The sequence below is a fragment of the Arvicola amphibius genome, chromosome 6 (genome assembly GCF_903992535.2).
Source record: "Arvicola amphibius chromosome 6, mArvAmp1.2, whole genome shotgun sequence".
NCBI lineage: Eukaryota > Metazoa > Chordata > Mammalia > Rodentia > Cricetidae > Arvicola > Arvicola amphibius.
In genome coordinates this window covers 23,335,970-23,348,207 of record NC_052052.2, presented here as the reverse complement: position 1 = coordinate 23,348,207, position 12,238 = coordinate 23,335,970, and positions in this window count along the sequence as shown.

The following is a 12,238-nucleotide window of genomic DNA, read 5'->3' as shown; positions in this document are numbered from 1 at the left end:
ACACTCAAACCATGGTTCTTCCTGCCCTGAATAAAGTGGAGCAGTGTGAGCCCCACACTCCACAGGACCTACCTCTCTTTTGATCACCCTGGGGGAAGGTGGGTGCCATCAGCCCTGATGCAGTGGGTGACTTCAAGTCCTTGCCCCTGGATTCACATGCCCTGAAGCAGGAGGCCTTGTGTTTGTGCCCTAAGGGTTTCAGTCCCATTTAGGGAGGAGACTTTTGGGAAGAAGGACCTGACGAGGAGGTTCCAACAATAGCAACCCCTGTTAGCAGGACAGTCGAAAGCTAAAGCCCTTAAGTGTCTCTGGGGACATCCTTTGTCCACATCGTGTCCCCAGCCCCTTCTTCAGATCACCATCCCTCGATTATCTCACGTAACCCATACTGACCCCAGCAAGAGTGATTGCAATGAGAACTGGCCCGGGTCACACTGAGAGGGACACATCTGGAACCCTATCTGTCCCCTTGTGCCTGCCCCAGACCTGCCCCATTTTTATACCTTTAGTATGCCCTCACATCCTACACCAACCCAGAGGTCCCAACCTCTGCCAGCTCCTGCAGAACCAGCAGAGAACATTACCAGAGACTGGTCTTCTGAAACACTTGTCCAGGGAGGCGGCATGAACTGGAGGCTTTTATCTGCCTCTGCTTCCTTCAAGTGGCTGAATTTGAAACTCTGGACCTCAAAGTGCTTTTTTAAAAAAGTTTTTGAGTTGGGCGGTGGTGGTGCATGCCCTTGATCGCAGCACTTAGGAGATAGAGGCAAACACTCTGAGTTTGAGGCCAGCCTGGTCTACATAGTGAGTTCCAGGACGTTCCAGGACAGCCAGGGTTACGCAGAGAAACCCTGTCTTGGAAAAAATAAATTATTTTGCCGGGCGGTGGTGGCGCACGCCTTTAATCCCAGCACTCGGGAGGCAGAGGCAGGCGGATCTCTGTGAGTTTGAGGCCAGCCTGGTCTACAAGAGCTAGTTCCAGGACAGGCTCTAAAAATGCTGCAGAGAAACCCTGTCTCGAAAAACCAAAAAAAGAAAAAAAGAAAAAAAAATAAATAAATTATTTTGGTGTGTATGGGTGTATGTTAGTGCAGAATGTGCTGTACCTGTAGGAGCCAGAAGAGGGCGTCAGATTCCCTTAGAACAGGAGTTAAGTGGGTTGTGACCACCATATGGGTGCTGGGAATCAAACCCGGGTTCTCTGGAAGAGCAGTTGGTGTCCTTAACCACTAAGCCGTCTTTCCAGTCCTGAAAGGGCCGCTTTTTAAAGATTTTTTTTTCAAGACAGGCTGTCTGTATGTTAGCTCTGAATACCCTAAAACTTGCTCTGTAGACCAGACTGGCCTTAAACTCAGGGATCCTATTGTTTCTGCCTCCAAGTGCTGGGACTAAAGGCGTGTGCCACCACTGCCTGGCTCTTGTTTTTACTCATTCGTTTGTTTGTTTGTTTGAGTTTTTCAAGACAGGGTTTCTCTGTAGCTTTGGAGCCTGTCCTGGAACTAGCTCTTTTTTTTTGTTTTGTTTTGTTTTGTTTTGTTTCTCATTTTTTTTTATTAAAGATTTCCATCTCCTTCCCTCCTCCTCCCCCTTCCCTCCCCTCCCTTCCACCCATACCCCCACTCCACCCCTCTCCAAGACAAAGAGCCATCAGGGTTCCCTTCACTATGTTAAGTCCAAGGTCCTCCCAGCTCCCCCTAAGTCCAGGAAGGTGAGCAACCAAACTGACAAGGCTCACAGTGAGCCCATCCATGCTGTAGAGTTCCTGCTCATTGCCGTTGTCCTTGGTTTCTCAGTCCTCCTCCTCTGTCAGCCACATTCAGAGAGTCCGGTTTGGTCCCCTGTTCCATCAGTCCCATTCCAACTGGACTTGGTGGTCTCCTGTTAGATCTGTCCCACCGTCTCAATGGGTAAACGCACTCCTCACGGTCCTGACTTCCTTGCTCATGATCTCCCTCCTTTTGCTCCTCATCGGGACCTTGGGAGCTCAGTCCGGTGCTCCTATGTGGGGCTCTGTCATTTTCCCCATCCAATGCCAGGTGAAGGTTCTATGGTGATATGCAAGATATTCATGAGTATGGCAATAGGATCTGGACATTTCTGGGACCCTCTCCTCAGCTGCCCAAGGACCTAGCTGGGGGCGTCTTCCTGGACACCTGGGAACCCCAATGGGAACATGGGGGTGGGGTGAGATGGGGGGATGGGGAGAGAAAAGTGTGAAGCGGAGGATGGGAAGAGCTTGGGGGAATAGGAAGGTTGAGATATAGGAAGGGTGGATATGGGAACAAGGAATTATATATCTTAGTTAAGGGAGCCATTCTAGGGTTGGCAGAGACTTGGAACTAGCTCTTGTAGACCAGGTTGATCTTGAACTCACAGAGATCCGCCTGCCTCTGCTTCTCGAGTGCTGGGATTAAAGGTGTGCGCCACCACCACCTGGCTTTTATACTTTTTTCTGTTCTTTTTATTATTTTTAATTGTGTGTATGTGTACATGAGTTCAGGTACCTTAGGCCTCAAACCACCTTGGATTTAGAATTGCAGGTGTTTCAGAGTCTCCTGGTATGGATGCTGGGAATTAAACTCAAGTCCTCTGCAAAACCAGTACACATTCTTAAATGCTAAACCATCTTTCCTGCCCCTACATGCTTCTCAATCTGGAAAAAAAAAATGTTTACCCACCAGCATAAGAAAGGAGAGAGTTGTACTCAACCGGTGCATTCAAGCATGGGTGATTTGGAGCCTGGACTTTGAAGGGCTTTCAGGTTTGCGCTAGGTAAACACACAGTCCCACAGCTCAAGGTGGAATGAATAATACAATGGCCAATAGGTACATCAGGCAGTTTGAGGGCAGGACTGCTTGTAGGAGTCAGGGGAAGTCCTAAGAGGAACACACGATGGAGATTGGCCTGAGGGGTGCAGAGAGCTTGCCAACCAGCCAGAAGAGAACAGGCGCATTTCAAGAGAGGAAACTAAAGAATCAAACAAAAAACCCTAGCCCCATGCCTTTAATCCTAGCACTCGGGAGGCAAAACCAGGAGGCTCTCTGTGAGTTTGAGGCCAATCTGGTCTCCAAAGCATTCCAGAAAAGCCAGTGTTGTATAGAGAAATCCTGTTTCAAAAAGACAAAACAAAAACCCCACAAATCAAGTGTATACCACTACACTCTGCTTTTAAATGTTTTTTGGTTTTTTTTGTTTTTGTTTTTGTTTTGAAACAGTCTTGCTATGCATCCCTGGCTGGCCTGGACTGTAACACGAATTCTAATTGGTCTTAATAAAGAAAACTTGGAGTCAGATATTGGCGTGAAGGCTGAAGGATCAGAGAAGCAGTGCAGCCAGCCCCTAGAAAGACCTTTTCCTCTACCAGTGCTCAGACCGACAGGACCATCCTGTCCTCAGACTCTCTCCTCAGACTGCACCTTCAGACTGCACTGAGCTCCTGTCTCTCCCGCCTTATAGTCCTCCCTCCACCCAGCCATACCACTCCTGCCTCCACCTCCCTAGTGCTGGGATTACAGGTGTGAACCACCCACTCCCTGGCCTCTAGTGGCTTAGCGCTGCACTCTGATCTTCAAGCAGGCTTTATTTGTTAAAACAAACAAAATATCACTACACTGGAACTCACTGTGTAAATCAGACTAGTCTCAAACTCACAGAAATCCACCAGCCTCTGCCTCCTGAGTGCTGGGATTAAGTGCATACACCACTATGCCCGGCCACAATAATCTTTGACAAATTTTTGTGTGTGTTTGATTTTCTTTTGTGGAGAAGGGACATGTATGTACCACAGGGAATTGTGGAGGTAGAGGACAGTTTGTAGGAGTTGGTTCTCTCCTTCCACCATGCGGGTAGCAGGGACTGAACTCAGAGAGGGGTGGCGTCTGATAGAGCATCCGGTTACGATGGGGCAGTGAGTCTTGGCAAAGCTGACCAGCAGGGCAGAGAAGACCCATGAAATGCTTGCAAAACTGATTGGGGGCGGCCAGATGACTCAGCAGGTGCCTGCAGGCGAAACTGATGACCTGAGTTCCATCCCCGGGACCCACAGGATCGAAGGAGCTACTGACTTGTGCACATTGTGCCCTGACCCCCATGTGAGCACTTGTGCAGAGGCATACACAGTAAGTAAATTAAAATATGACTTAGGATATTTTGTATGATTTGGAATTTACTAAATAATTTTAAAGCAGAAAGGTGGCACTTACACTAATAATTACTTCCATTTTACTTATTTTTTTTCCAGACAGGGTTTCTCTGTGTAGCTTTGGTGCCTGTCCTGGAACTCGCTCTGTAGACCAGGCTGGCCTCGAACTCATAGAGATCTGCCTGCCTCTGCCTCCCAAGTGCTGGAATTAAAGGAGTGCACCACCACCACCCAGCTTACTTTCATTAAAAAAAAAAAAATTCAGAATAGAGACTCAGAGGCTGAAGGTGTAGCCTTTATGGAGCATTTGCCGTGTACGCACAAGGCTCCAATTTCAATCCTCAGCACCACCAAAACATAGCGAAACACAGGCTCAGATGAGCAAGCAAATCGTCCCAAGTCTCCGTGTATGTCAAGGAGACAGAACCAATAGCGTCTATCTGTAATCACACAACACAGAGGACGGCAAGACCGAAGGCCAGCAAGGAAAGTGGGGAAGCTGAAGAGACCTAGGAAAGCCAATGGTTGAGTGGCAGGTGGAGCCTGCAATTATCTGGGCACCCAATGTTTGACAATGACACTGTCAAATGACTGGAACTAGCCCTCACAGCCCACATCCATAAAGTAGCAGGGCTGGTAAACCCAGGTGTGTCTGCCCTTTGCTGCTGCAGCGTGGGCCAGGAATCCAAGGCTCTATCCCAGACGCGGCCGGCAGGGGTTGAGCCAGCTAGAGAGAAACAGTCAGTCACCAGCCAGTGTGGGCTATCAGCCAGTCAGATAACTCAGCAGGGCTCAGGCAAGGAGCTACCCAGCTGCCTTTCTGCTTTAGGCAAGACTCCACAAAAGACTTTGCACCCTCATGGGAGGAGAGGTGAGAACAAGGAGATGGCCCAGTGGCCCAGTGGCCCTTGGCATGAGCGGGGCTCTGTTATCAGGAAGGAATCCTTCCCTCTGTCTGCCTTCCCTACTGCTTCTCAACCTGGAAAGCCATGAATTTTAAAATGGTTGGAACTGCAAAAGCCTCAAATTGACCCTTTTCAATTCCACCATGACACGGAGACAGAGGCCCAGAGAGGCAGAGGGTTACGCGCAGCCACTCCCCTGGTCCAGTCTCCTCTGGCTTCACTGCTAGTCTTTGCTGTGAAAGACCCACTCTTTAGTGTCTCCATGGAGGAAAAGAAGCTAGTTTGCTTCCTGTTGCTGTGATGGAACACGGGCCAGAGCACTGAGGGGGAAGGAGTTTGTCTGACGGGTTACAGCGTCAAGGGAAGCCAGGGCAGGAACCTGCAGGCAGGAACTGAAGCAGAGACCATGGAGGAGTGCAGTGTACTTGTTTACTTTCCACGACCTGCTCAGCCTCCTTTCTTACACAGCCCATCGTAGGAATGGCATTATCCACAGTGGGTTGCACACTCCCACTTCAGTCGTTAACCAAGAAAATGCCACACGTTTGCCTACAGGTCTATCTGATTGAGGCATTTCAATTCAGATTCCCTCTTTCAGCTGGGTGGTGGTGGCACAAGTCTTTAATCCCAGCACTCGGGAGGCAGAAGCAGGCAGATCTCTGTCAGTTCAAGGCCAGCCTGGTCTACAAGAGCTAGTCCCAGGACAGGCTCCAAAGCTACAGAGAAACCCTGTCTCGAAAAACCAAATCAACAAATAAATTAAGATTCCCTCTTTCAGATGGGTTGTGGTGGTGCATGCCTTTAATTCCAGCACTCAGGAGGCAGATACAGGCAGAAGCAGGAGTTTGAGGCCAACTAAGTCTACAGGGTGAGTTCCAGGACAGCCAGGGTTACACGAAGAAACCTTGTCTAGAAAAACCAAAAAGAAAAGAAGAAAAGATTCCCTCTTTCCAGATGACCCTAACTTGTGTCAAGTTGACCAAAAACAAAATAAAAATTGACCCCTTTGCCAACTTCATACGCTAACTTATTACTATTAAACAATAATCTTTACTTTCTTGTTTTTTCCCTTAATAATATGATATAACACACTTTAACTTTCAAAGTCCCACAGTATCTAAAAGTTTCAACCCTTTAAAATTTCAGCGTCGCTTTTAAAGTGGTGTGTGTGTGTGTGTGTGTGTGTGTGTGTGTCTCCTGAGACAGTGTTTCATTATGTAGCCCTAGTACTCACTGTGTAGACCAGGCTGATCTGGTCCACAGAGCTCTTCCTGCCTCCACTTCCTGAGCCCTGGTACTAAAGGTGTGTTCCACCACACCTGGCTAAATTCAAATTCTCTTAACTGTGAGCCCCTGCAAAATCCAAAATAAGTGATGTACTTGCTTATTTTCAAAGGGAAGAACCAGAGCACAGTTATCCTCACAGCAGAGCAAAACCAAGATTCAACCCTGTAAAAAGTTCAGCATCCGATGTCTTGGATGCACTCAATCTGGGCTCCGAAACGGCTTGCCAGCCCAGTTCCCCACCTCTGCTACCCCAGCACACAGCTGATCCTTTAGGGAGGATTGTGGCAACATTGGAATCTGGAAAAGCCCTTGAATGCTCAGAGATTGATTGGCTAAGATAATTGCACCTCATACCTGCCACGGTCCATCGTGGTCCCTGCGTGGTCTTGGTATCTCCAATATGCCGTGGTCTCCACTGCAACAGAAGCTGAACCTTCATCAGTGGCCTCTTCTGAACCCTGACAGTGTCAAGTCTCAGCTGTTCTCCAGAACTCCTTCATCCCCACAGCTCTGTGCAGCCAAAACTGGTACAACATTGTGGACTTTGACACTTTACGAAGTTCAGCTATCAGCATGAGATACAGCCGTGGGCCCCTCTGGACCACGCCCTTCTGGATGAAGTAATCCCTAGAAGATTTCTGCCTCAGTGATGCTGGTGTTTGGTTAGTCACAGCTGTGTCCCCAGCCCCAGCTAACCACCCTCAACTGCCCCAGCAAAGCAAAGGTTTCACTTCAGTAGTGCTGGTCTCTTGTTAATCATGACTTATTTTTTTAGCCCCAGCTGACCAGAAACCACAATTCTTAATTCAAAACATCACATGAACCGATGATTTCCCAAGCCCGCATCTCCATCATCTGCGTTTCTCTCAGCTTCCTTGTCACCCGAGTTCCCACAGAACGGCCCCTTAAGCTCTGAGCACTCGATGACTTTTCCAGCTCAGGATTCCGAATGTCACCACCACCCTCCCTAAAACATGGTCAGGTCTGTCACAGCAGTACCACATGATCTCGGTCCACATAGATCATGATCTTTGTCCTAGATTGCTTTCTGTTGCTGTGGTAAACACCATGACCAAAGCAACTTGGGGAAAGAAAGGGTTCGCTTAGCTTGCAGGTGATAGTCCATCCCCGAGAATAACCCAAGACAAACTGAAGCAGAGGCCATAGAGGAATGCTGCTTACTGGCTTGCTCCCCATGGATCACTCAGCTGCCTCACAACACCTGCTCAGGGGTGGCACTGCCCCTGCCTGCCCTCCCACTCCAATCATTAATCAAGTAAATTGCTCCACCAGACTGGCCTACAGGCCTATAGGCCAGTCTGATGGAGGCATTTTCTCGATTAAGGTTCCTCTTCCCAGATGACTCAACTGTGTCAAACTGACCAAAAGTAATAGATAGATAGATAGATAGATAGATAGATAGATAGATAGATAACCTTACCAATACACAGGTTCAGAATCTAGTTATCCAACCCTTCCCTACCCACCCGAGATCCCCCAGGACAAAGATGCTCACTTGTGCGTCTCCAGTGTCAGCACAGGGCTGAGCACATAGAAGGTGTGTGACCAGTCAGTAATGTCCCAAGATGTCCCTCACAGTCAGGTTTATGAGAGGGCCACAAAGGAGGGCTTCTCAGAGGACAGAATCTTCATGGCTTGGGGCTTATATACGTGTGGGTAGAGAGAGGAGTTGCTGAGGACACCCTACTTCGGGTTACAGCCTGGTCCCTAGGTACCTGGAAGTGGCCTCTAGTTTGGAGAACAGTGAAAGAGGAAGACACCAGACAGGAGGACAAGGGCAGCTGAGACCTGAACTCAGGCTGAACGAGTGGAGACGAGCAGGAGTGTGTCTGAGGAAGCTTCTTGGAGTTGTCGCTGGAAGAGCTGAAGGTAAGTGGCAAAGAATTTTGAATGGAAGCTCGAGTTGGGTTTTGATCCTTTGGGACAATGGAGAAGCATTGAAGGTGTCATCACAGGTCCTCTGGAAGGGGATTCTGAAGGTTTCTTCCAGTAGCACCTGGGGGCCATATATTCCTAATTTCTTGCGTGTGGGGAGACATGGGGCTAACCGATGCATTGATGTGTACTTGAGTTCTCCTCTCACTCACCGTTTTCTCTTTTACAGGGTTTATGCTTGTAGTCCAGGTTAGACTCTACCCTACCACTCTCCTGCCTCAGCCTCCCAAGTGCTGAGACTTCAGGCCTGGGTCCTTGCGTCTGGCTGTGTCCACTTTCCTGTTCAAAATGCTTTCATGCTTATCTCCCATTTAAAGTTACTGACCCCAAGAGTAGGAAAGGGTGAGGCACCTATTGGGCAAACAGAGACACCAAGAACAGAGAGATGAAGTGGCTTGCCATGGTCACATGGTTACAATCTCAAGCAGCAGATCAGAGGGCCTGGGGCCCTTGAAGCTCACTGCTTCACAGAGAGGGGGAGAGGGGCCCAAAGGGGCATGGCCCTACTTAGCTGATGAGGAAGTAGACACAGAAGGTCCTCCAAGCCTCAGTGAGCAGTCACCGAGCCCTCCAACCGTCCTTGGTGCTGCTGCTTCATCTCCAGACAGGACTGGCCTGTCCAACACCCCAGCATTCACCAATCAGCCTGCCCCAGCCACAGTATCTTGGGCTCCAGACTGTGCCACTTCTGAGCAGCCGTCTTTCCACAGAAAGGGGAAGGACCTCCCCTGACACCCAGCAAGGCAGGAGCTAACTGCAAAGGCCATTTCCCTGCATCGCACCTGGGAGCAGAGAAGCAGAGGCTTGCCTGGTGGCACCTGTCTCCGTATGCCAAACTGCTCTGGGAGGAGCAGGGTCTGTGGCTGGTGTGAGACTTGGCCGGGTCAGATGTGTCATTGTATAACACAGCCCCGAGTGAAACCCAGAGTGAACACCAGGTACTTTCTCGTGGAGGTGGGGGCGGGGCGGCTGCGGTGTTTGCCCCACATCCCACTATGAGAACCCAGCAGGAGTAGGGGTTTTCCACCCGGGTCCTAGCTAGCAGAGTTGCTCCATCATTCTGTCTGACCACAACCACTTCCTTCTCTTAAAAACTCCCTCCTGCAGGCGCTGAAACCAGCCAGGCTCTCAGCCCAAGAAAGTCCCCCTTTTACTGACTTGTTAGTGGCCAAGCTAGGCTCAGGAATGCCACAGAAGGCCCTCCCATTTGGCTACAAGCTGTGGGGTGGAGGGTGGGGAAAGGACTGAGTCTTAAAGCCACTAGCCTCTCCCAGGGTGAGAACTCCCTGCTCCCTTCTTGCAATGCAACTCCTAAGCAGAGGCCTGAGTCACCAGGGGATGGCCATAGTTGTCATCCCTGGTCATTTATGGGTAAGGAAGCTGAAGACAGACAGAGCGCAACTTAGGGGAACCCCGTTTTCCTTGCTAAGCTCCCCGTTTCTCCGAAGAGCCTGCTCAGCGAGCCTAAAATAGTCCTGAGCTTCGGAGCTGTTTGTTTTGCTTTTGCTTTTTGGAGCTTTTTGGAGGTTGCCGGGGAGAAAGCGAAGAAGACGCTATCTAAGCAATCAAAAAGAGGAAGAGACGCCCCCTCCACCCCTGAGTGTTTCCAGATCCAGAAACAGAAAAGACCACACAGCAAGTGAGCCAAAGGTCTGGGTCAGAGCCGGCAGAAAGCGCCTGTCAGGCTTGGGTCCACCCAGGCCTCGAGGCTGCAGTTTTTAGGCTGGCTGGACTGGGGCCCTACCTGAGATCACGAGTGGGGCTGCAGACCATGAGAACTGCTCCCAAAGTGTCAGTCAGCGGTCAGGTTAGGGGGTGGGGGGCACTCCCATAACTCTGGCTGTTTCCACCCTTCCAGCCCTGCCTTGCCCCACCTGGCCCACTATGCTCTCCTCTTCCTAGGCTTTGGGACACCAAGTCTCTAAGCACCCTGGCCCTGAAGAGCTAGACCTACCTGTCCCAAGATATCAGAAAGCCTACGATGGGAAGTGGGACCCTCCCTATTGAGTGACATCTGCTGGTCCTGCCCCAGCCAGCCAGCCATTCATTCACACATTCGATCTCCCAAACCTTATTCCTTCCTCCAACAACTCCTCATCCAGTGCTCACTCCACACACTCCTTGTCAGACACTGGGAACACAGAAATGAAGAAGGCGGGATGTGGTCCCTGCCCTGGATGAGCTTAAAGAGCTGTTATTGATCAATGCTATTTAGCTCACAGACAGACAATGGGCAGCTGCAAGACCAGAACACAACCACGGTGACCTCTGACCTCATTAGAAAGAGAGCAGCAGTTGGCCAGGAGAAAAGTTCCTAAGAGGACAGCCCCACACGGAGCTCTCCAGACCTTTAATTTTCATTATTTCTGTTTTTACCATAGTCCTGGGACCTAGCAACTGTTATGCCCATTATACAGATGACCAAACTGAGGCTCCAAGACACTCAATGGACTGGGATGTAACCAGTAAGTACAGAAGTGGGAACTAAAGCCCAGGCTGCAGAAGTGGGGAGGGGAGGGATGAGTTTCCATTGCTAGACTGATGTACATTTGAATTATAGCCATAGACATTAATATTTGAAATTATCCTTATATTACATTGGTATTTTCTCCCACAAAAAAACAGAAAAATTTCAAAGTTTTATTTTCGTTTGAAGAGTTTTTGCTTTTAAAGCAGAAAAAAAAAATTTATCTGTTACTAGTTAGATTTTCCTCTGTTTTCCTAACTTACTGCAGCAAGCAGGGCTTTGTTTTATTTATTTATTTATTTATTTATTTATTTATTTATTTATTTATTTGGTTTGTTTGTTGTTGGTTTTGGTATTTTTTGAGACAAGTTCCAGGCTGACCTTAAACCCAAGACCCCCCCCCCCAAAAAAATAAAATAAAATAAAAAATAGAAATAAAAAACCCAAGACCCTCCTGCCTCGGTTTCCTGAATGCTGGGGTTCCAGGTATGCCCAGCCCAGATCCGTTTTATAATTCGAGTGGTGCTGTTTTTAAGACGTGAGGACAGGGTGACCCAATCCCCCAGAACATCTGCAGTTCCTGAGAAAAGGGCCCGGGTTTTGGTTGACCAGAGTGAGTCAGCAGGGGATGTGCTGCCAAAATACTGGGCAAACAGCAACGCGGTTTCTCAGAGAACTGCAGCTCCCCATACCTCGGGAATGGCCAGACTTCCCTCGAGGTTCAGCATGCAGGAAAGTCGCCTTAGGACTGGGGCAGAGCTCTGCACGGCTTGGAGAAGAGACCCCAGGGAGGTCTGCCCAGGGCATGCACAGTTGGTGTGCAGATATGGCCGGAGCTTCACCTGGAATTTAACCTACCCAGACAAATCATGAGGTCCCTGTTGCTAGGAATGTGCAAGGGGAGGCTGGGAGATCGACTCAGTTAAAGGGCCGCTGTGCGGGCAACTGTTCCCCTTAGAGTTAGCGTGTTGTGTTTTACACACTGAACCTGACCACCTTCACAGACAGTGCCCTTAAACCGTGGCAGCAAACGGCAGCGGTAAGCGTGAGAATAGTTCATTACCTAGTTATTGTGTCCCAGGTTTCCGTGCTTAGCACGGTGCCAGAGTTCTCTGGAAGGTGTGTTGTAACAGGGTTTGCAGAGCCGCATGCCCAGCCTCTGATGCAGTGCGTCGGGGTGGGGCTAATTCTCGATGACGTTAATGCTGTGGTTCTGGACCAAGCTTAGAAAAGCACCGTCTACTTTATCTTTGCATTTCTCACAGCCACGTGATGACAGGTTCCGCTCTCATCCCTACTTCACAGGTGAGCAAACAGAACGCGGCCATCAGCCAAGGCCCCTCATAGAGGGCAAGTCACTGTGTACAGCTACTAAGCTGGTGGTATCCAGGTCTTCCTGACTCTGAAGTTAAAGCTTAACAAAACAGCCAGCCCCTCCCCCATTCGTTGGCAAATAGAAATAAAAAATTATAGTTCTTTGG